Below are 26,514 nucleotides of genomic sequence, written 5' to 3'. Positions count from 1 at the left end.
GCTTATTATATAACGATATCTGCCCATCATGGAATATAACACAGCCATTAGAAAGAATTAGAGTTACTATTTGATTTGGAAATATTTCTATGAACTATCAAATGAATAAAAGTGAAGTGCTAAAAGGTAGGAAAAAGATGTAGAATATTCAATTTTCATTAAAAAAATCACCCCAAATTAATTTGTTTGAATACATATATGTGTGTATGTGTGTGTGTAAAATATATAAAATATAAATATAAAATATATATATATATATATTTTACATTCACAAATTTTATATGTTATTGTGAGATCACGGAGAAATCTGAATAATGCCTACATTTTTGGATAGGAGGTGAGGACTGACATGGGTGGAAAGATGAGAACAAGGGGATTATACAAATTTATGTTAAGAAAAATACAACCCTAACAGTAACAGTTTTTGTTATAGTGAATAAATAGATGTGTAAATATAAGATAAATAGAAAATGAAAATGAAGACTTAGAATAAAAAAACAAAAATAACTAAAAAGGAAAATTACAGCCAACTCTGCTCATTGATGCAAATATCTTTAGAAAAATATAAGCATCCAAACCAAACATTTGTTTTAAAAAAATGTATCATGACCATACTAGGTTTTCTCAAGAATGTAATGATGCTTAACATTCAAAAGCAGATTTATAGATGTAGTTTGCTACATCTCTTAGAAATTAAGAGAAACAATTGCCTCAAATATGAAAAATATTTTATTAAATTAAATACCTATTAATGATTAATAACTGCTAGCAAACTAGTAACTGGACAGTTCCTTAGCCTACTCATAAGTCATCTGCATGAGTTATCATTGCTAATGGAAACATGTCAGGAATATGTCAAGGGTTCCCAGTATGATTGCTCTAATTCAGTATTATTCTAACACATTCTCCCTATTCAAAATAATGGGATTGTTAACATATGGAAAAGGCCAAAATCTATAAAGCAAATTATAAAAATGGAGGAGAAAAGTATTTACGATATAAAGTTAGGACAAAATATGCACCTTTGAGATGACTATGAGAATTCCATTTACTTGCTTTGGTAGAGTCTTGACTGTGAGAGGATAACAAAATTACAACTTGTTATTACAATCTGAAGTGTCTCTATCTTTTCTAGCTTATCTAGGACTTCGTGCAGTAACAATTGGTAGGATAGTAGGATGTAACCACATCTACTTAGCAACATTGTCCGTTAGGCATTGGGATAGGAATGTTACCCTCAAGGAATTTATAATCTATTATGGAGAAGGAGGACTCATAAATGCTATGACACAATAAAAAGTTTAGGTAATATTATAAAAGCATGTTCAGAATATGTTGAAAGACCAAAGATGTAAGATTGCTTAGAATGACTAGGTGATGTCTGCACAAAGGATTTGGAGTTAAGTTTTGAGACAGATTGGGGAATGGCATTCTGGACAAAGGATACTAGAGTTAGAGTATCATGGGGGTATAAGATACCTGATGTAATTTGGAAATTAGACCAGTAGGACAGAAGGATAGGTGTAAGTGGAACTAGGGAATGGACTTCTTGAGAGGGAGAAAAGAGCTGGACTGTAGAGAGTTATCCATAGCCTAATAAGAAGTGTGGACATTACACAAAGGCATGGAGATCAATTCCATGTGCTTAAGTAGAACACAATTCAGATCTATATTTTTGTAGCATGGAACAGGAGACAAGGTAATAGAGGAAAAAGGGAGGTGGCTGTGGAAACAAAAAGTAGATGAACCATAAAGACGTGTGGCTTTGGTTTGAGGAAAAAGAGGATGAGAAGAGTTGGGGACACATCTAACTGAAGGTTCCTCTAGCATCCCCAGGCCAAGATCTCTAGCCCTGTAATGGTGAAAAAGGGGATCCTACCTCTAGGATTCTTTTTCTCCTATTTCCAATCCCAACAGGATTGAAAACCTCTGTGTGTTCACTTTAGATTAAAAATAAGTTCACGGGGAGGGTTCAAGATGGCGGAGAAGTAGCAGGCTGAGACTACTTCAGGTAGCGGGAGATCAGCTAGATAGCTTATCTAAAGATTGCAAACACCTACAAATCCAACAGGAGATCAAAAGAAGAAGAACAGCAATTCTAGAAACAGAAAATCAACCACTTTCTGAAAGGTAGGACTGGCGAAGAAGTGAATCCACAGCGATGGGAAGATAGACCACGGGGGGGATGGGCCAGCTCCCGGCAAGCGGTGGAGAAACGGAGCACAAAATCAGGACTTTTAAAAGTCTGTACCAGTGAGGGACAGGGTTCCAGAGGCTTCACCGGGGTGAAGCCCACGCTGGGTCAGCGTGGCCTTAGGTCCTGCAGGGTCACAGAAGGATTGGGGGTGTCTGAGTGTCACAGAGCTTTCAGATATTAGAACAGGGAAGTCAGCTACAGAGACAGAGCCGAGGAGTGAGCTCTAAGCTTGGGGTTACCTTGAACTGGTCGCAGGCTCGGTCAGCTCGGAGCATGGCCAGAGGCCAGGGTGACGGGAGTAATTGGGTGCTGTTCTCTGAGGGCGCACTGAGGAGCGGGGCCCCAGGCTCTCGGCTCCTCTGGGCCGGAGACTGGGAAGCTGCCATCTTCATTCCCATCCTCCGGAACTCTATGGAAAGCTCTCAGGGAACAAAAGCTCCCGAAAGCAAACCCAAGCGGATTATTCAGCCCAGCCCTGCGTAAGGGAGGTGCAACTCCGCCTGGGGCAAAGACACTTGAGAATCACTACAACAGGCCCCTCCCCCAGAAGATCAACAAGAAACCCAGCCAAGACCAAGTTCACCTACCAAGGAGTGCAGTTTCAATACCAAGGAGAGCATCAAAATTCCAGAGGAGGAGAAAGCAAAGCACGGAACTCATGGCTTTCTTCCCATGATTCTTTAGCTGTGCAGTTAATTTAATTTTTTTTCCTTTTTCAAGTTTTTTTTCTCTTCTTCTGCTAAATTTTTTTTAACTTTTCCCCTTTTCGTTTTTAACTACTTTATCTAATATATATATATATATATATATATTCAGTTTTTATATTTTTGCTTTATTGGTTTTCATTTTTTAATTTTTTTTTCTTTCTGAACCTTTTTATCCTTCCCCCCCCCTCACGATTTGGGATCTCTTCTGATTTGGCTAAAGCATATTTTCCTGGGGTTGTTGCCACCCTTGAGTATTTTACTTGCTCCTTCATGTACTCTTATCTGGACAAAATGACAAGGCGGAAAAATTCACCACAAAAAAAAGAACAAGAGGCAGTACGAAAGGCTAGGGACATAATCAATACAGACATTGGTAATATGTCAGATATAGAGTTCAGAATGATGATTCTCAAGGTTCTAGCCGAGCTCGAAAAAGGCATGGAAGATATTAGAGAAACCCTCTCGGGAGATATAAAAGCCCTTTCTGGAGAAATAAAAGAATAAAAAATTTAACCAAGTTGAAATAAAAAAAAGCTATTAATGAGGTGCAATAAAAAATGGAGGCTCCCACTGCTAGGATAAATGAGGCAGAAGAAAGAATTAGTGATATAGAAGACCAAATGACAGAGAATAAAGAAGCTGAGCAAAAGAGGGACAAACAGCTACTGGACCACGAGGGGAGAATTCGAGAGATAAGTGACACCATAAGATGAAACAACATTAGAATAATTGGGATTCCAGAAGAAGAGGAAACAGAGAGGGGAGCAGAAGGTATATTGGAGAGAGTTATTGGAGAGAATTTCCCCAATATGGCAAAGGGAACAAGCATGAAAATCCAGGAGGTTCAGAGAACCCCCCTCAAAATCAATAAGAATAGGTCCACACCCCATCACCTAATAGTAAAATTTACAAGTCTTAGTGACAAAGAGAAGATCCTGAAAGCAGCCCGGGAAAAGAAGTCTGTAACGTACAATGGTAAAAATATTAGATTGGCAGCAGACTTATCCACAGAGACCTGGCAGGCCAGAAAGAGCTGGCATGATATATTCAGAGCACTCAACGAGAAAAACATGCAGCCAAGAATACTATATCCAGCTAGGCTATCATTGAAAATAGAAGGAGAGATTAAAAGCTTCCAGGACAAACAAAAACTGAAAGAATTTGCCAACACCAAGCCAGCTCTACAGCAAATATTGAAAGGGGTTCTCTAAGCAGCGAGACCCTAAAAGTAGTAGATCAGAAAGGAACAGAGACAATATACAATAACAGTCACCTTACAGGCAATACAATGGCACTAAATTCATATCTCTCAATACTTACCCTGAATGTTAATAGGCTAAATGCCCCAATCAAAAGACACAGGGTATCAGAATGGATCAAAAGACAAAACCCATCTATATGTTGCCTACAAGAAACTCATCTTAAACCCGAAGACACCTCCAGATTTAAAGTAAGGGGGTGGGAAAGAATTTACCATGCTAATGGACAGCAGAAGAAAGCAGGAGTGGCAATCCTTATATCAGATCAATTAGATTTTAAGCCAAAGATTATAATAAGAGATGAGGAAGGACACTATATCATACTCAAAGGAACTGTCCAACAAGAAGATCTAACAATTTTAAATATCTATGCCCCTAACGTGGGAGCAGCCAACTATATAAACCAATTAATAACAAAATCAAAGAAACACATCAACAATGATCCAATAATCGTAGGTGACTTTAACACTCCCCTCCCTGAAATGGACAGATCATCCAAGCCAAAGATCAACAAGGAAATAAAGGCCTTAAATGACACACTGGACCAGATGGACATCACAGATCTATTCAGAACATTTCATCCCAAAGCAACAGAATACACATTCTTCTCTAGTGCACATGGAACATTCTCCAGAATAGATCACATTCTTGGTCCTAAATCAGGTCTCAACTGGTATCAAAAGATTGGGGTCATTCCCTGCATATTTTCAGACCACAATGCTCTGAAGTGAGAACTCAATCACAAGAGGAAATTTGGAAAGAACCCAAATACATGGAGACTAAACAGCATCCTTCTAAAGAATGAATGGGTCAACCAGGAAATTAAAGAAGAATTGAAAAAAATTCATGGAAACAAATGATAATGAAAACACAACAGTTCAAAATCTGTGGAACACAGCAAAGGCAGTCCTGAGAGGAAAGTATATAGCGGTACAAGCCTTTCTCAAGAAACAAGAAAGGTCTCAGGTACACAACCTAACCCTACACCTAAAGGAGCTAGAGAAAGAACAAGAAAGAAAGCCTAAACCCAGCAGGAGAAGAGAAATCATAAAGATCAGAGCAGAAATCAATGAAATAGAAACCAAAAAAACAATAGAACAAATCAACGAAACTAGGAGCTGGTTCTTTGAAAGAATTAATAAGATTGATAAACCCCTGGCCAGACTTATCAAAAAGAAAAGAGAAAGGACCCAAATAAATCAAATCATGAATGAAAGAGGAGAGATCACAAATAACACCAAAGAAATAGAGACAATTATAAGAACATACTATGAGCAACTCTACGCCACCAAATTGGACAATCTGGAAGAAATGGATGCATTCCTAGAGACATATAAACTACCACAAGTGAACCAGGAAGAAATAGAAAGCCTGAACAGACCCATATCCAGTAAGGAGATTGAAACAGTCATCAAAATTCTCCAAACAAACAAAAGCCCAGGGCCAGACGGCTTCCCGGGGGGAATTCTACCAAACATTTAAAGAAGAACTAATTCCTATTCTCCTGAAACTGTTCCAAAAAATAGAAATGGAAGGGAAACTTCCAAACTCATTTTATGAGGCCAGCATCACCTTGATCCCAAAACCAGACAAGGATCCCATCAAAAAAGAGAACTACAGACCAATATCCTTGATGAACACAGAACAAAAATTCTCGCCAAAATACTAGCCAATAGGATTCAACAGTACATTAAAAGGATTATTCACCACGACGAAGTGGGATTTATTCCAGGGCTGCAAGTTTGGTTCAACATCCGCAAATCAATCAATGTGATACAACACATTAATAAAAGAAAGAACAAGAACCATATGATACTCTCCATAGATGCTGAAAAAGCATTTGCAAAGTACAGCATCCCTTCCTGATCAAAACTCTTCAAAGAGTAGTGATAGAAGGTACATACCTCAATATTATCAAAGCCATCTATGAAAAACCCACCGCAAATATCATCTCAATGGAGAAAAACTGAAAGCTTTTCCGCTGAGGTCAGGAACACGACAGGGATGTCCGTTATCACCACTGCTATTCAACATACTACTAGAAGTCCTAGCCTCAGCAATCAGACAACAAAAGGAAATTAAAGGCATCCAAATCGGCAAAGAAGAAGTCAAACTATCACTCTTCGCAGATGATATGATACTATATGTGGAAAACCCAAAAGACTCCACTCCAAAACTGCTAGAACTTGTACAGGAATTCAGTAAAGTGTCAGGATATAAAATCGATGCACAGAAATCAGTTGCATTTCTCTACACCAACAACAAGACAGAAGAAAGAGAAATTAAGGGGTCCATCCCATTTACAATTGCACCCAAAACTATAAGATACCTAGGAATAAACCTAACCAAAGAGACTAAGAATCTATACACAGAAAACTATAAAGTACTCATGAAAGAAATTGAGGAAGACACCAAGAAATGGAAAAATGTTCCATGCTCCTGGATTGGAAGAATAAATATTGTGAAAATGTCTATGCCACCTAAAGCAATCTACACATTTAATGCCATTCCTATCAAAGTACCATCCATTTTTTTCAAAGAAATGGAACAAATAATCCTAAAATGTATATGGAACCAGAAAAGACCTCGAATAGCCAAGCAATATTGAAAAAGAAAGCCAAAGTTGGTGGCATCACAATTCCGGACTTCAAGCTCTATTACAAAGCTGTCATCATCAGACCGCATGGTACTGGCACAAAAACAGACACATAGATCAATGGAACAGAATAGAGAGCCCAGAAATAGACCCTCAACTCTATGGTCAACTCATCTTCGACAAAGCAGGAAAGAATGTCCAATGGAAAAAAAGACAGCCTCTTCAATAAATGGTGTTGGGAAAATTGGACAGCCAATGCATAAAAATGAAATTGGATCATTTCCTTACACCACACATGAAAATAGACTCAAAATGGATGAAGGACCTCAATGTGAGAAAGGAATCCATCAAAATCCTTGAGGAGAACACAGGCAGCAACCTCTTCGACCTCAGCCACAGCAACATCTTCCTAGGAAACATCGCCAAAGGCAAGGGAAGCAAGGGCAAAAATGAACTATTGGGATTTCATCAAGATCAAAAGCTTTTGCACAGCAAGGAAACAGTGAACAAAACCAAAAGACAACTGACAGAATGGGAGAAGATATTTGCAAACGACATATCAGATAAAGGGCTAGTGTCCAAATCTATAAAGAACTTAGCAAACTCAACACCCAAAGAACAAATAATCCAATCAAGAAATGGGCAGAGGACATGAACAGACATTTCTGCAAAGAAGACATCCAGATGGCCAACAGACACATGAAAAAGTGCTCCATATCACTCGGCATCAGGGAAATACAAATCAAAACCACCATGAGATATCACCTCACAGCAGTCAGAATGGCTAAAATGAACAAGTCAGGAAATGACAGATGCTGGCGAGGATGCGGAGAAAGGGGAACCCTCCTACACTGTTGGTGGGAATGCAAGCTGGTGCAACCACTCTGGAAAACAGCATGGAGGTTCCTCAAAATGTTGAAAATAGAACTACCCTATGACCCAGCAATTGCACTACTGGGTATTTACCCTAAAGATACAAACGTAGTGATCCGAAGGGGCACGTGCACCCGAATGTTTATAGCAGCAATGTCTATAATAGCCAAACTATGGAAAGAACCTAGATGTCCATCAACAGACGAATGTATAAAGAAGAAGTGGTATATATACACAATGGAATACTATGCAGCCATCAAAGAAATGAAATCTTGCCATTTGCGACGACGTGGATGGAACTAGAGGGTATCATGCTTAGCGAAATAAGTCCATCGGAGAAAGACAACTATCATATGATCTCCCTGATATGAGGGAGAGGAGATGCAACATGGGGGGTTAAGGGGGTAGGAGAAAAGTAAATGAAACAAGATGGGATTGGGAGGGAGACAAACCATAAGTGACTCTTAATCTCACAAAACAAACTGAGGGTTGATGGGGGGGGGGGTTTGGGAGAGGGGGTGGGGTTATGGATATTGGGGAGGGTATGTGCTATGGTGAGTGTTGTGAAGTGTGTAAACCTGGCGATTCACAGACCTGTACCCCTGGGGATAAAATATATGTTAATAAAAAATAAAATTAAAAATAAAAGTTCACATTTTATTCAGGTTTACTCAAGTGTTAATGTATTTTTCAAAAGATTTTCATGATGGAAATAATTTAAATTTTATAATTGATACATGTATCTACTAATTTCAATGGAAATGTGTCTTCAGCTACATGTGCTCTGAAACTCTCAATGTACTTCAGTAGCTAATAAATGGATCCAGGATTTTATTTTCTTTTTTCTAACTTTTTATCTTCCTTAGGAATATATTCTTGTTCTTCCTTTTCTTTTTGGGAAATTATATTGCAATAAACAAATCCTGTTTGATATGATTTTATTTATATTCATTTTACCTTTTAGCTTGCAAGAAAATTGACTCCTTCCACCTTTTAGTTACTTAGTACTTTTCCTTGGATATTTAAGATATTGAGATACATCATAGTTTCTTCATAGCAAACTCAACTTTGTCAGCTTATTTTCTTAGATCAGGAGAGTTTACCAGCATCTATTTATACCTATTTATATTTTTAAAGTACTTTTATATTTCCCCAGATCATCTTGGATGTTGGCTTTCATCACAATGTTAGTCTGCACTAGTTGTCATTTGGTATTTAAGGTAACTTGATGTTTGTAACTGCTCTATGAAAGTCCATGGTTAAGATATATTCTGATGTCCAAACAGCAGTATTTATTAAAATGCAGATACTAAAATCTCTGTAAATTGTTATTCTAATTTTGCTGGAGCATTGCAGTTTCTAGGAGCAAGATTCAGCATGACAATTATTCCTATTTTGACACTAATTGTTTTTTCTGTCAAGTAGAACATATTTGCATAACTTCATCAACATCAGAGTAAGTTTAATAATATGCTGTATCGAGTTCATACTCTAATTGCACATTCTAAAAACTCAATTTTCATTTGTAGTGGTCTTGAAAAACTAAAGCTCTTTCACCATTTTGATGACTGAAACTTTCAGTGCTTACAATTAGAACAGCTTTTATTTTATAGTCTCTCCAGCTTGCAAGGATTCCTCTTTTTGAAGGAATTGTTCTCTGATTCACAGGTATGAGAGCTCAGGAGTCACTGTGGATCTCAGATACTTAGGGGAACATGTTCAGGAAAGAGATTCTGGTACATCACTGGATTTTTCATCTTACTATCTATAACACCATCTTTATATAAATTATATGTTTACCCCCTAAAAAATCAGGAAGGACCTTTATCTAATTTAAGATTTTGATTTTTTTTTTTTTTTTGAGAGAGTAGGGTACATTGCAGGCACACTCAGGAATAGGGAGGGACGGAGGGAGAGTGAGAAGAGAAACTTAAATAGGCTCCACACCCAGTGCTCGAGCCTAGAGCAGGATCTCACAACCCTAAGATCATGACCTGAGCTAAAATTAGGAGTCAGAGGCTTAACTGACTGAGGTGTCCCTAAGTTGAGTTTTTTCAACTAATATATTTAACTTTATGAAAAATCTCTATGTTTTTCTTATTTTTCTTATTTCATGATCAACTGGCACCAAACCTTCTTATCCTTCAGTTTTAGCACCTGTCAGTTCATAGTTGGTTATTATATTTATAATGATATCTTTCCCTTCCATTAGACAGTATTCCCCTTGGAGGGAAATTGGTTCTCTTATGCATCATACCCAGGTAGCCTATAACACATGTCTTTTTACTGAGTATTACCTGTTTGTAAGTTATAGAAGTACTATGGATGTAGCCTGGGAGAAATTTCTTGTTTTTGTTTTACTTTTAGTGCAGGATTGAGTGGAAATGTGTGAGAATAAGATTTGGACAAACCAGTACTTTTTACCTAGTAAAGTTTAAATCTTTACTATATAGACTATCAAGTAGCTCAATAATAAGGACTTAAAGTCTTATTTCACCAATTGTCTTGCTTATGAATCCCATGATTACCTGGTGGGTATTTTGAGGGCCATCCCTAATGACTTAGTTTTCATTTTTAAAGGCATCACTATTTTTCAGGCTTTAACAATTTCAGCAGCTCTAGGGTAGACAATAATACGTGTCTTGGAAATAAATTATAGGCTAAAAGCATTGTTGAGCCATTTGCATTTAAGACTCATTTGCTGAAATCATCAGGCGGGTTATAATAGATTGGGACTGAAGCAGTGGCTGCTTTAGACTTTCAGAAACTACTCTGACTTGAAATTATTTCAAAAGTAAGCCAGAATCTTTAGTAATAGCACGTACTGAGGATATACTTACTAGATTAGTTGACCTGCCACTGAAGATACAATTCTTACGTCTAAGACCAAGTAGGGTGTTTAGCATAGCAGTGGGAATTACATGCTTTTGCCTTTCTGCCAGGAGCACAGCATTGGCAGGTGGGTGGTGTTCTGGTCTTAGAAGTCTTAACTCCCAAACTCTGGGCAACTCTAGTTTGGCAAAGAATTAGTCTCAGAAGTTGTAATTCATCAAGCAGCTGACATCTGAGGCTGTAACAAACTAGGAAACAACCCATTCCTTTGTGGGCAAGTGAAGACAATTATCAGAAGTCAAAGAGTTTGCACATTTTGAACATACTCTCTAGCTCCATTCCAAATACCTTAAGTATTTCACATATCTACCAGCATACATTTTAAGCAACGGAGCAAACACAGGAAATTTCTGCACCTGCTCCACAGAACTCCTCTCACATACCCAACTGAATTAATCTCATTTGACCGCTCAATTATTGCTCCACAGAACTCCTCTCACATACCCACTGAATAAATCTGATTTGATCGCTCAATTATTGCCAATGTACACATTAAATTATCACTTCAAGGTAATTTGTTTCGAATTATTTGACATAGAATTAATCACCTGAAAGCATCACAAAGTAGATTTCAGGTTTTGCCAGACACAAAAAGTGGTTTGCAAGCATCACATTGCATGGGCTTTGCTCCTGTCCTACCTACTCGAGCACATATTCTCACCAGCCTTTTCTCCCACTGCCTGTCTAGTGCCTTCATTCATATTCACTGCTGTCTAGCATACAGGCATTCTGTTGCTTGGGTTCCCCCAGCTCTGTGCTTCCTCACGTCTTCACTGATGTGGTTCATTGGTTAACTCTCCAAGTAGTTGACTTAGTCATAATTCTGGGCACCGCATTCTTCAAAGAACCTCTTCAGCCTCCAGAATTACATTAGGTACTCTAGTTACATGAAAACGCTCTTATTTAAACACAAGATAATTTACCGAATTGCTACTTCTCTCGTTAGAATTACAAGCTCCATGTGGCTAGGTGTTTTGTCTCTGCTGCTTTTAGATCTGTATTCAACAACGGCCACAATTTTTTTCTGTAGAAATGACATCTAGAATATGATGGCGGCAGTGCATTTTCCAAGCTAGTCCTTTAAGACAGTAGCATCTGTGTCAGATTTTCTACTACCATCACTGTAAGGCAATACCCTGAGATGACAGCAGCCTGAACTTTCTTGGGCAACTGACCTTAAAACCAGCGGTTTCAAGTCCTGTCTTGACAGGGTTACATTCCTTGCTATTCAACTGGGAAAGGATAGAGTTTTACTTGATTCTCATTTTGCATAGAAGCATATGAATTCGTAAGGCCTTTGGGGACTATTTACAGAGGTAGAATCTTTCAAATTCTTATACATCTAAGAGTTGATAGCAGTGAGCACAGAGGTTTGGGGAAATTTAGGTAAACATAACCATCTCTGGTGTGTTCGTTTGTTAGGGTGGCTATAACAGAATATGGCGATCATAAACTGGGTGCCTTAAGCAACAGAAATTTATTTTCTCACAGTTCTAGAAGCTGGAAGTCCAAGATTAAGGGTTCAGCAGTTTAGGTTTCTCCTGAGGCCCCTCTCCCTGGTTTACAGATGGCCTTTTCTCTGCACATATGCCTCCCTAGTGCCTCTTCCTCTTATAAAGACAACCAGTCATATTGGATTTGGGCCTTAATCTCAAGACCTCATTTAATCTTAATTACCTTCTTATAGGCCCTATTTCCAAATACAGTCACAGTGGGGGGCAGGGCTTCAATATAAATTTTTAGGAAACACAACTCAGTCCATAACATCTAATAAACCCCAGGATACACTGGTTACATAGGTAGCTACTCATTCAAAGAATAATCTTTAATGTTGCTTTATTTTGATTTTATATATATATATCTATATATATAGATATATATAATACATCACATTCATAAATGTACAGAAATATGTATATAAATATTTTAAGTATGAAACTTACTATTCTGAGAAAGATCTTAAAATAGAGTCTGCATTTTGTGGTTAAGATTACATAGTCAACTCACCCCTAAGAGATAGTAGTATATTATTATTTTAAGAAATATCTTAGGAGGAAATAATATTTCTCATGAAATAGCTTTACAGACCTACATATGCAGACAGATAAATTCTGCTCTACATCATCCACTACATTTGAGGGAATGAAAAGAAATTGCCAACTTCTGCTGCAAGACTGCTCTTACAGTGTCTGCATATGGGAATTGGGACCTTTATAATCCACTGATATGGCCTTATATTGTACATTTTGATATGTACTGATATGAAAAATATAAATATTTATTTTGCACAGACTTATCTAAGATTGCTTACATTTGGACTAGATTTCTTTTGTTTTGTCTTGATCTGTGATTCCAGGTAGATTCTCAGACTATTTCTGATCCAAGGTATTTGTTTTACCGTATTATGGAGCCCATTTTATCCACAGGAAGGTAAATGGTTCAACTTGAGTGAACTAATTTACTATGTGACAAGGCTGTTGTCTTTTTTGATGTGAGAAGATCCAATCTCCTATTTAATACAATCAGTGCAGGAAGTCTATGAACTGTTTGAATTGAAATGAAAAAAATAATGATGACATTTATAACATCTGTCACATTAGATTTGCTTGGTCTATATATCTCTGAGGAATAATAGTGATTTATACAAATTGGTTCTCACTGCAATTTGTATCAGTGTAAAGATGCCACCAGATATATGGAGAATTTTATTTGCTTCAAACTGAATGTCTGCTTAATTGTATTTGCCACTAAATGGAAATACTACCCTCTGGCATATCTGTTTAGATATAATGGTTAATTTATTTTGTGGTTTTATAACTTCAGTCTCTTCCACTCGTTAGATACTTAAAAGCTAACTTTTTTCTTTCTGCCAATATATGTATATGTTTATGTATATGTATGTAACATCTTTATGTCACAAATCTGGTAACTATAATTTTATTCTCCAGGAAATTCATTGCCTAGGTATGCTTTCTTTCTCATGTAGAAGGAAAAGAGGAAGAAGAAGGGAAAAAAAAAAAACCTTATTCTGTCTACTATTAAACTATAGCAGTGGTTTCCAATGCAGTGGGGAGAGAAGGCAATTTTGCCCTTCAAAGGATATTTGGTAACTGAAGAAATTCTGGGTTGTCACAACTGCTGAGGGATGCTACTGGCATCTAGTGGGCAGAGGCTAGGGATACTACTGAACATCCTATAATCACAGAACAGTCCTAAACAACCAAATATCTAGCCCAAAATGTCATTAGTCCCAAGGCTGGTAAAATCTTGAACTACAGAATGGTTCCTTAGTGTTATGGAGTGACATTATCAAGATATGTCTATATAGAACCTCGCATTTCCATTGAAAGTAAACAACTTTAAAAATCTAAATAATTTATATAGGTATATATTATGTAGATAAATTCCAAGAAATCCAATTGCATTTTTTATTTGTAATTGGGAATGTTTTAGACTTCTGATTTCTTTCTGGTTGTTCCTATTCCATCCCCCAGTGTAGGGTTTTCCCCTTCGTTGGATGGAGCTGTGTGCGGTTTCCCAGAAGACATCCTTTTCTTTGAAGGAAAAAAGTGGAGGCAGCGCAGGAACTCATCCTCTATCATGATTTTGGCTCTCTGTTGTCTGGCATTCTTGTGTCTTTGTTATCCATGACAGTGACCATATTGGCTTCTCCTTTGCAATGAACACTTTTTCTGTCCTTTTCACTAAGTTTTCTTCTTCTTCCCATTCTTTATGTGTATGCATCACCCAAGGCTCTCACACTGAATTCCTTTCTTCTGAATTTGCTCCTATGACAATTCCATTCACCTTATGGTTTCAATAGTGATTTCTAGGTGATTATTAGACTTGCAGTTTAAAGCTCAGTCTCTTTTTCTGAGTTGCAGATGTTTTCCTGGGTACCAGCTGCCTTGCCCAACTGTGCTGCTTTCCTTAAATGCACATCTCATCTTCAGGCTCACCACCTTCACATAGTCTGTGCTAAATCACGCAGATTGTATCACATGTAATTATCTGCCTTTTCCATCTACTGAGTACTATTTAAAATGGCATTCTCTCAAAAGCAGAGATTCCTTGAATTACTACACTGCCAAAATGCTCAGTGCCAACTCTTCACTAATGCATTAAAAGAAAGTCATCATCCTGACATTAAGACCTTCTGTAATATGTTCCTAACCATTTATTTCCTGCTTTAACAATGTGTACACCCAAAGAAACTCCACATTCCAGCCCAACTAACTTGAGCCTGGATCCCCAAATGCCCTATGTATTCCACAGTATGTGTTTTTTTCAAGCTTACTTGCCCCCCTCCAACTGTGTACCACATCACTGCATATCATGTGGAAGCCTTTCTCGAAGCTTCTGATGTTCCTCCATCTCCAACATGATCGTTCTCTTCTGTGAACATCCAGAGCTCTGTTGCCACATTGTCTTTAATGCTTACCTGGTGGAATGGTCATCCTTGTCTAATTTTCTGTGTTAAATAGACTGCATCTTGTTAGATGGACAACATAGATTTTGCTTTGCTGATCTGTTTTTTTTCCCAAAGCACTAAACATAAAATGCTACACATCACTCACGGTTCAGTAAATAGGTCGTATTTAAATTGCAATCTACCTCTTGTCCTAGATCTTTAACTGCTCACAGCACATTTGTATATTTCATCTCAAATTCTACTCACGTGGGAAGTTGAACGCATCTTCCCTGATCACAAGATTCTTCATTGAGAATTTCTTATTTTTGTCAGGTTGGACATTGTTCTTATTAGTTAAGTTAAAAAGAAAAAACTGTCTTTACTTTTATACCTTTTTTTTGTTTGTTTTTAAATTTTATTTTTTATTAACATATATTTTTATCCCCAGGGGTACAGGTCTGTGAATCGCCAGGTTTACACACTTCACCACACTCACCATAGCACATACCCTCCCCAATATCCATAACCCCACCCCCTCCCCAACCCCCTCCCCCCCACCACCCTCAGTTTGTTTTTGAGATTGAGTCACTTATGGTTTGTCTCCCTCCCAATCCCATCTTGTTTCATTTACTTTTCTCCTACCCCCTTAACCCCCCATGTTGCATCTCCTCCCTCATATCAGGGAGATCATATGATAGTTGTCTTTCTCCGATGGACTTATTTCGCTAAGCATGATACCCTCTAGTTCCCCACGTCGTCGCAAATGGCAAGATTTCATTTCTTTGATGGCTGCATAGTATTCCATTGTGTATATACCACTTCTTCTTTATACATTCGTCTGTTGATGGACATCTAGGTTCTTTCCATAGTTTGGCTATTATAGACATTGCTGCTATAAACATTCGGGTGCACGTGCCCCTTCGGATCACTACGTTTGTATCTTTAGGGTAAATACCCAGTAGTGCAATTGCTGGTCATAGGGTAGTTCTATTTTCAACATTTTGAGGAACCTCCATGCTGTTTTCCAGAGTGGTTGCACCAGCTTGCATTCCCACCAACAGTGTAGGAGGTTCCCCTTTCTCCGCATCCTCGCCAGCATCTGTCATTTCCTGACTTGTTCATTTTAGCCATTCTGACTGCTGTGAGGTGATATCTCATGGTGGTTTTGATTTGTATTTCCCTGATGCCGAGTGATATGGAGCACTTTTTCATGTGTCTGTTGGCCATCTGGATGTCTTCTTTGCAGAAATGTCTGTTCATGTCCTCTGCCCATTTCTTGATTGGATTATTTGTTCTTTGGGTGTTGAGTTTGCTAAGTTCTTTATAGATTTTGGACACTAGCCCTTTATCTGATATGTCGTTTGCAAATATCTTCTCCCATTCTGTCAGTTGTCTTTTGGTTTTGTTCACTGTTTCCTTTGCTGTGCAAAAGCTTTTGATCTTGATGAAATCCCAATAGTTCATTTTTGCCCTTGCTTCCCTTGCCTTTGGCGATGTTCCTAGGAAGATGTTGCTGTGGCTGAGGTCGAAGAGGTTGCTGCCTGTGTTTCTCCTCAAGGATTTTGATGGATTCCTTTCTCACATTGAGGTCCTTCATCCATTTTGAGTCTATTTTCGTGTGTGGTGTAAGGAAATGATCCAATTTCATTTTCTGCATGTGGCTGTCCAATTGTCCCAACACCATTTATTGAAGAGGCTGTCTTTTTTCCATTGGACATTCTTTCCTGCTTTGTCGAAGATGAGTTGACCATAGAGTTGAGGGTCTATTTCTGGGCTCTCTATTCTGTTCCATTGATCTATGTGTCTGTTTTTGTGCCAGTACCATGCGGTCTTGATGATGACAGCTTTAATAGAGCTTGAAGTCCGGAATTGTGATGCCACCAACTTTGGCTTTCTTTTTCAATATTGCTTGGCTATTCGAGGTCTTTTCTGGTTCCATATACATTTTAGGATTTTGTTCCATTTCTTTGAAAAAAATGGATGGTACTTTGATAGGAATGGCATTAAATGTGTAGATTGCTTTAGGTGGCATAGACATTTCACAATATTTATTCTTCCAATCCAGGCATGGAACATTTTTCCATTTCTTGGTGTCTTCCTCAATTTCTTTCATGAGTACTTTATAGTTTTCTGAGTATAGATTCTTAGTCTCTTTGGTTAGGTTTATTCCTAGGTATCTTATAGTTTTGGGTGCAATTGTAAATGGGATGGACCCCTTAATTTCTCTTTCTTCTGTCTTTTGTTGGTGTAGAGAAATGCAACTGATTTCTGTGCATCGATTTTATATCCTGACACTTTACTGAATTCCTGTACAAGTTCTAGCAGTTTTGGAGTGGAGTCTTTTGGGTTTTCCACATATAGTATCATATCATCTGCGAAGAGTGATAGTTTGACTTCTTCTTTGCCGATTTGGATGCCTTTAATTTCCTTTTGTTGTCTGATTGCTGAGGCTAGGACTTCTAGTAGTATGTTGAATAGCAGTGGTGATAACGGACATCCCTGTCGTGTTCCTGACCTCAGCGGAAAAGCTTTCAGTTTTTCTCCATTGAGATGATATTTGCGGTGGGTTTTTCATAGATGGCTTTGATAATATTGAAGTATGTACCTTCTATCACTACTCTTTGAAGAGTTTTGATCAGGAAGGGATGCTGTACTTTGCAAATGCTTTTTCAGCATCTATGGAGAGTATCATATGGTTCTTGTTCTTTCTTTTATTAATGTGTTGTATCACATTGATTGATTTGCGGATGTTGAACCAACTTGCAGCCCTGGAATAAATCCCACTTGTCGTGGTGAATAATCCTTTTAATGTACTGTTGAATCCTATTGGCTAGTATTTTGGCGAGAATTTTTGTTCTGTGTTCATCAAGGATATTGGTCTGTAGTTCTCTTTTTTGATGGGATCCTTGTCTGGTTTTGGGATCAAGGTGATGCTGGCCTCATAAAATGAGTTTGGAAGTTTCCCTTCCATTTCTATTTTTGGAACAGTTTCAGGAGAATAGGAATTAGTTCTTCTTTAAATGTTTGGTAGAATTCCCCCCGGGAAGCCGTCTGGCCCTGGGCTTTTGTTTGTTTGGAGAATTTTGATGACTGTTTCAATCTCCTTACTGGATATGGGTCTGTTCAGGCTTTCTATTTCTTCCTGGTTCACTTGTGGTAGTTTATATGTCTCTAGGAATGCATCCATTTCTTCCAGATTGTCCAATTTGGTGGCGTAGAGTTGCTCATAGTATGTTCTTATAATTGTCTCTATTTCTTTGGTGTTATTTGTGATCTCTCCTCTTTCATTCATGATTTGATTTATTTGGGTCCTTTCTCTTTTCTTTTTGATAAGTCTGGCCAGGGGTTTATCAATCTTATTAATTCTTTCAAAGAACCAGCTCCTAGTTTCGTTGATTTGTTCTATTGTTTTTTTTTGGTTTCTATTTCATTGATTTCTGCTCTGATCTTTATGATTTCTCTTCTCCTGCTGGGTTTAGGCTTTCTTTCTTGTTCTTTCTCTAGCTCCTTTAGGTGTAGGGTTAGGTTGTGTACCTGAGACCTTTCTTGTTTCTTGAGAAAGGCTTGTACCGCTATATACTTTCCTCTCAGGACTGCCTTTGCTGTGTTCCACAGATTTTGAACTGTTGTGTTTTCATTATCATTTGTTTCCATGAATTTTTTTCAATTCTTCTTTAATTTCCTGGTTGACCCATTCATTCTTTAGAAGGATGCTGTTTAGTCTCCATGTATTTGGGTTCTTCTCCAAATTTCCTCTTGTGATTGAGTTCTCACTTCAGAGCATTGTGGTCTGAAAATATGCAGGGAATGACCCCAATCTTTTGATACCAGTTGAGACCTGATTTAGGACCAAGAATGTGATCTATTCTGGAGAATGTTCCATGTGCACTAGAGAAGAATGTGTATTCTGTTGCTTTGGGATGAAATGTTCTGAATAGATCTGTGATGTCCATCTGGTCCAGTGTGTCATTTAAGGCCTTTATTTCCTTGTTGATCTTTGGCTTGGATGATCTGTCCATTTCAGGGAGGGAGTGTTAAAGTCACCTACGATTATTGGATCATTGTTGATGTTTTTCTTTGATTTTGTTATTAATTGGTTTATATAGTTGGCTGCTCCCACGTTAGGGGCATAGATATTTAAAATTGTTAGATCTTCTTGTTGGACAGATCCTTTGAGTATGATATAGTGTCCTTCCTCATCTCTTATTATAGTCTTTGGCTTAAAATCTAATTGATCTGATATAAGGATTGCCACTCCTGCTTTCTTCTGATGTCCATTAGCATGGTAAATTCTTTCCCACCCCCTTACTTTAAATCTGGAGGTGTCTTCGGGTTTAAGATGAGTTTCTTGTAGCAACATATAGATGGGTTTTGTTTTTTGATCCATTCTGATACCCTGTGTCTTTTGATTGGGGCATTTAGCCCATTAACATTCAGGGTAAGTATTGAGAGATATGAATTTAGTGCCATTGTATTGCCTGTAAGGTGACTGTTATTGTATATTGTCTCTGTTCCTTTCTGATCTACTACTTTTAGGGTCTCTCTTTGCTTAGAGAACCCCTTTCAATATTTGCTGTAGAGCTGGCTTGGTGTTGGCAAATTCTTTCAGTTTTTGTTTGTCCTGGAAGCTTTTAATCTCTCCTTCTATTTTCAATGATAGCCTAGCTGGATATAGTATTCTTGGCTGCATGTTTTTCGTTGAGTGCTCTGATATATCATGCCAGCTCTTTCTGGCCTGCCAGGTCTCTGTGGATAAGTCTGCTACCAATCTAATATTTTTACCATTGTACGTTACAGACTTCTTTTCCCGGGCTGCTTTCAGGATCTTCTCTTTGTCACTAAGACTTGTAAATTTTACTATTAGGTGATGGGTGTGGACCTATTCTTATTGATTTTGAGGGGGGTTCTCTGAACCTCCTGGATTTTCATGCTTGTTCCCTTTGCCATATTGGGGAAATTCTCTCCAATAACTCTCTCCAATATACCTTCTGCTCCCCTCTCCGTTTCCTCTTCTTCTGGAATCCCAATATTCTAATGTTGTTTCATCTTATGGTGTCACTTATCTCTCGAATTCTCCCCTCGTGGTCCAGTAGCTGTTGTCCCTCTTTTGCTCAGCTTCTTTATTCTCTGTCATTTGGTCTTCTATATCCTAATTCTTTCTTCTGCCTCATTTATCCTAGCAGTGGGAGCCTCCATTTTTTATTGCACCTCATTAATAGCTTTTTTTTATTTCAACTTGGTTAAATTTTTTTTCTTTTATTTCTCCAGAAAGGGCTTTTATATCTCCCGAGAGGGTTTCTCTAATATCTTCCATGCCTTTTCGAGCTCGGCTAGAACCTTGAGAATCGTCATTCTGAACTCTAGATCTGACATTTACCAATGTCTGTATTGATTAGGTCCCTAGCCTTTGGTACTGCCTCTTGTTCTTTTTTTGTGGTGAATTTTTCCGCCTTGTCATTTTGTCCAGATAAGAGTACATGAAGGAGCAAGTAAAATACTCAAAGGGTGGCAACAACCCCAGGAAAATATGCTTTAGCCAAATCAGAAGAGATCCCAAATCGTGAGGGGGGAGAAGGGATAAAAGGTTCAGAAAGAAAAAAAAAACAATTAAAAAATGAAAACCAATAAAGCAAAAATATAAAAACTGAAAAAAAATATATATTAGATAAACTAGTTAAAAACGAAAAGGGGAAAAGTTAAAAAAATTCAGCAGAAGAAGAGAAAAAAACTTGAAAAAGGAAAAAAAATTAAATTAACTGCACGCTAAAGAATCATGGGAAGAAAGCCATGAGTTCCGTGCTTTGCTTTCTCCTCCTCTGGAATTTTGCTGCTCTCCTTGGTATTGAAACTGCACTCCTTGGTAGGTGAACTTGGTCCTGGCTGGGTTTCTTGTTGATCTTCTGGGGGAGGGGCCTGTTGTAGTGATTCTCAAGTGTCTTTGCCCCAGGAGTTGCACCGCCCTTACCAGGGGCTGGGTGAGTAATCCACTCGGGTTTGCTTTCAGGAGCTTTTATTGCCTGAGGCTTTCTGTAGAGTTCCGGAGGACGGGAATGGAGATGGCGGCCTCCCAGTCTCTGGCCCGGAGGAGCCGAGAGCCCAGAGCCCCACTCCTCAGTGCACCCTCAGAGAACAGCGCCCAATTACTCCCGTCACCCTGCCTCCGGCCGCGCTCCGAGCTGACTGAGCCTGCGACCGGTTCAAGGTAACCCCAAGCTTAGAGCTCACTCCTCGCTCTGTCTCTGAAGCCGGCTTCCCATTCTAATACCTGTAAACTCTGCGACACTCAGACACCCCCGATCTTTCTGTGACCTGCGGAACCCGAGGCCACGCTGACCCCCGGGCTTCACCCTGGCTTAGCCTCTGGAGCAATGTCCCTCAGCGGAACAAACTTTTAAAAGTCCTGATTTTGTGCTCCGTTGCTCTGCCACTTGCTGGGAGCCGGCCTGTCCCCCCCAGTCTATCTTCCCGTCGCCGTGGATTCACTTCTCCGCCAGTCCGACCTTTCAGAAAGTGGTTGATTTTCTGTTTCTAGAATCGCTGTTCTTCTTCTTTTGATCTCCCGTTGGATTTGTAGGTGTTTGCAATCTTTAGATAAGTATCTAGCTGATCTCCGCTACCTGAAGTAGTCTCAGCCTGCTACTTCTCCGCCATCTTGACTCCTCCCTTACTTTTATACTTTTTAAATCCATCAAATGCCTTTGATTCTTTCATTTAACTCTTGGCACCTGCATTTTCTAGTGACTTCTTTTTTTTTTCTTTAATATCCAATTTTATTTCTTTTTATATATTATTTTTTATAAACATATAATGTATTTTTATCCCCAGGGGTACAGGTCTGTGAATCGCTAGGTTTACACACTTCACAGCACTCACCATAGCACATACCCTCCCCAATGTCCATAACCCCACCCCTCTCCCGACCCCCCTCCCCCCAGCAACCCTCAGTTTGTTTTGTGAGATTAAGAGTCACTTACGGTTTGTCTCCCTCTTGATCCCATCTTGTTTCATTTATTCTTCACCTACCCCCCAAACCCCCCATGTTGCATCTCTACTTCCTCATATCAGGGAGATCACGTGATAGTTGTCTTTCTCTGACTGACTTATTTCACTAAGTATGATACCCTCTAGTTCTAGTGACTTCTTAACCAATGTTTCCGCTGCTCATTTCCTTTATCTGAACACAGCTAGTAACAATTAACATTGTTTGGAATGCTTCCTATGTGCTAGACACTACCTAAATACTTCATAATCAGTAATTCATTTAATCTTCACAATAATCAGATCATGAGACCCAGAAAGATAAAATGTCTTTTTCACAGGAGCAGCATTATAAAGTGATAAGCCAGCTGCAAATCCAGTCAGCCTGACCAGTTGTTGTTGTTGTTGTTGTTGTTTTGGTTTTTTAAGATTTATTTATTTTAGAGAGAGACTGTGCAGGGGGAGAGGCAGAGGGAAAGAGGAAGAGTCTTAAGCAGATTCTGCACTGAGTATGGAGCCCAACACATGGCTTAAACCCAGGACCCTGAGATCACAACCAGGAAACCAAACTGAAACCAAGAGTCAGAAGCTTAACTGACTACACCACAGCAGCACTCCAAGGAGAAGGCACTTAAAAAAACAGATACTTGGAGTGCCTGGGTGGCTCAGTGGGTTGGCCTCTGCCTTCGGCTCAGGTCATGATCTCAGGGTCCTGGGATCAAGCCCCGCATCAGGCTCTCTGCTCAGCAGGGAGCCTGCTTCCCCTTCTCTCTCTGCCTGCCTTCTGCCTACTTGTGATCTCTCTGTCAAATAAATAAATAAAATCTAAAAAAAAAAACAACAAAAACATGTACTGCTTTCCCATTCTCAATTCATCTAAACTACCAGATTAATTATCCCACTTTCTTTGATAAAAACTCATTTCCTACAGTGGAAAAATCATATTTCTTGGAATTCTAGACCACACTCAATTTCTCCCAGTGATACTGATCCAAGCTTGTCTACTTCAAGAGTGCTTCTCTCCAGCAGCAGCAGACTTTCTACTCTGCCTGAAGAATGCCCCAAATGCCCCTCTCTTCATTATTCTTGTCTCTGTATCTTCTTGTTCAGACTCCTCTACTTTTTTGCTATCCAAGCCCTCCTCATTCACTAATTTAGAAGCTGAAAACTCATAGTCAATCTGTCAGACCTGCGCTAATCCAGCACAGGTTTTATGGTGTTTTAAAAGAAAGTATTTAAAAATCAGCATAAAACAGGGCCACTGTCTTATACAATACACAAACATCAACTTAAAATGGATTAAAGACTTGACTATAAGCTCTAAAACCATCAAACCCCTAGGGGGGAAAAAAGTGTCCATAAGCTCCTTGTTGTTGATCTTGGTGATAATTTTTTGGATTTGACACCAAAAGCAAAGGCACCAAAAGCAAAACGAACAAGTGGGACTACATCAAATAAAAAGCTTCCTCACAGCAAGGGAAATCATCAAAATTAAAAGGCAACCTAACAAGTGGGAGAACACATTTGTAAATCACAGATCTCATTGGGGTTAATATCCAAAATATATTAAAAAGCTCATACAACTCAATTGCAAATAATAAGAACAAAAAACAATTCAATTAAAATATGGGCAGGGGATCTAAACATTTTTCCAAAGAAGATATACAGATGGGCAATAGGTATATGAAAAAGTGCCCATCCTCACTACTTAGGGAAGTGCAAATCAAAACTACGATGAGATATTACCCCATATTTGTTAGAATGGCTATTATCAAGAAAGACAAGAAATAACAAGTGTTGGACAGGATGTGGAAGAAGGACAACATTTGTATGTTTTTGGTAGGAATGTAAATTGGTGAAGTCACTATGGAGAACAGTATGAAGGCTCCTCAACAAATTAAAAGTAGAATTACCATATGATCTAGTAATTCCACTGCTAGGTTATTTGTTGGAAGGAAATAAAAACTAACTCAAAAAGGTATCAGTATCCCCATGTTCACTGCAGCTTTACTTATAAAAACTAAGATATGGATACAACCTAAATGCTTGTTGATGGATGAATAAAATGAAATCGTGTGTGATATGTGTGTAGATATATACACATGTATATTAACTATAAGTTATTTAGTAGCATAGCCAGGATTCAATTTTAATTGACCTTGCTGAAAATTCTAACTCTTTTCCATACCACATACACCTTATTTAGCTCACAGATTAATGACGTAATTGTTGAAGCAAAGCATAGACAATGTTTTTAATTCTCATAGAGTCACTGATGTGCTGGCTCACACTGGATAATGACAGCCTCTTCTGCATATCTTTTCTCAACTCCTTTCAGTTCCATCAGATTGATTGCTTGATATCAGCCATAGAGGGAATGTTTATATCATGGAAATCAGCAAATGCTAAAAATGACAGGTATTTGGATAGCCAGTCATTAAACATTACCAGCACATTTTAAAAAAATATTTTATTTATTTGACAGAAAGAGCAAGAGAGCATACTGGCTTACTCTTTTTAATGAGTAATATGGTCATTTGAGGTTTAGCCCATTCAAGATTTTATTATTTGTTTATGGGAAAGCCTCTTCCAATACTAAGAATGTAAAGGACTGAATATATTAATGATAAGGAGGATGAAATTTGTGGTTGATAGTTCACTTTAAATTCCTGTCTTGTTACTAATTACATAACCTTGGGGATGTTACTTAATATCTAAGTTTCTTCTTCATCTTTATGTCACAGAGTTGTTAATTATCATAAGTAAGGCATAGAGGTCCCAGGGAGAGAACAGAGGCAAGTACCTTACTCTTAATCTCCTAGAAGGAAGAAAGGGATTACTGGATAGGAAATGTTTTAACTACCAAGACTATGATAAAATTGTCACAAGTAGAGAAAAAACTATGTAAATATAAAACATAGTTTATGATTTTATTTTTTCTGTATTAGTATAAACATACAATTTTAATAAAGGCTTCTTTTCAAACATTTTAGTTATGATCTGCTTAGATACTACACTCGCCCAATCACAATGGTGGAATAGGAGGATCCTGAGCCCACTTTTTCCTATGGACATACCAAGTCTGTAGTTACATATGGAGCAACTTTCTGAGAACTGAGCTGAAGACCAGCAGAATAGCTCTTCCACAAACATATAAAGAAAAATCCACACTGGGAAGCATAGGAGTATTGGAGACATGATCTGATTGGGACCTACACTACTGGCATGGTGATGTACAAGTGGTCAGAGGTACAGAGGTACAGAGGAGCAAAGGTTTCAAGCCCCACACTGGGGAAGATGAGCCCCGATAACATCTAGCTTTGAAAATCAGTGGGCTTAATGGTAGGAGTTTTGAATGTCTGTGGGGTTTACTCTTGGGAGAGCCACAGGGCTATAGGAAACAGACTGCTCTTAAAGGACTCACATGCAATTTTACTTGGTCCAATAACTAGCACAGAGGGAGCAGTTTGAAAAAACATCTGAGCCCTATGTGAAAAAGATTTATTGACTAATTTTAGGGTATATACAAGAGGGGCAGGGGTTTATGGAAACTTTCTCTGGAAACAGAAGCACTAGTGAGTAACATTTTTCTTGCCCAGCTTTGCCAAGCTGGTGTGACACTGGTGGCACTAGTTCTGATACTTTCCATTGCTATACTAGCAATCTTCATTCAACCTGATATTCCTCAGCAGACTGACCACCACCCACTCCACCTGCCAAGGTGTCCCTGAAGTAGCCAGCAATCTGCCATACCAGTAGGAAAACTGGGCATTACTGGCATCCCCCAAGAGGTTCCCACCCCACCACACCCAGCAGGTGATATCAGCTGAGACTGGTGCCCCTCCAAAGAGGCTGACCCCTGAGGAGAGGTGGCAGCCCTGCCTAATAGTGCATCTATAGCAACTGCAGCTGACACACTCAGCCAGTCATGTGAAAAGGGGGGTGGGGATGAGCAACCCCATCTAGCAGTGAGTCTGTAGAAGTCACAGGAGCTGGGCAGGGGGTCAGCCCCATCAGCGAGTGCATCTGTAGCAACCTACCTGTAATAGGAGAAAATATACAACCAAAAATATGGGGCACTCTTAGAGCACCTGATTCTGGTGACCATGAAGGATTGCACTTTTAGGCACCACAGGATGCTTTCTACAAAAGGCAATTCCTTTTGCCTTTGACCAGGAGACATAACTGATGTACCTATTACATAGAAACAAATACAGAGAACCAGGCAAAAAAAAGAGACAGAAGATAAGGTCTAAATGAAAGACATTAGGAAAAAACTCAGAAAAAAAGACTAAAAGAAATAGAAATGAGCCATCTATCTGATAAAGAGTTCAAAGTAATGGTAATGAAGATAATCACTGACCTTGAGAGAAGAATAAACAGGGAGCTTCAACAAAGAGATAGAGATAATTAAAAAAGAACCAATCAGAGATGAAGAATACAACAACTAAAGGGGATAGGGATGCCTGGATGGCTCAGTCAGTTAAGCATCTGCCTTTGGCTCAGATCATGATCCCAGGGTCCTAGGACTGAGTCCTGTATTGAGCTCCTTCCTCATTGGGGAAATTGCATCTCCCTCTGCCTGCTTCTCCCTCTGCTTG

This window comes from Lutra lutra, chromosome 3 (assembly GCF_902655055.1).
Source record: "Lutra lutra chromosome 3, mLutLut1.2, whole genome shotgun sequence".
In the NCBI taxonomy this organism is placed as follows: Eukaryota; Metazoa; Chordata; class Mammalia; order Carnivora; family Mustelidae; genus Lutra; species Lutra lutra.
Note: the sequence above shows the minus strand (reverse complement) of the source record.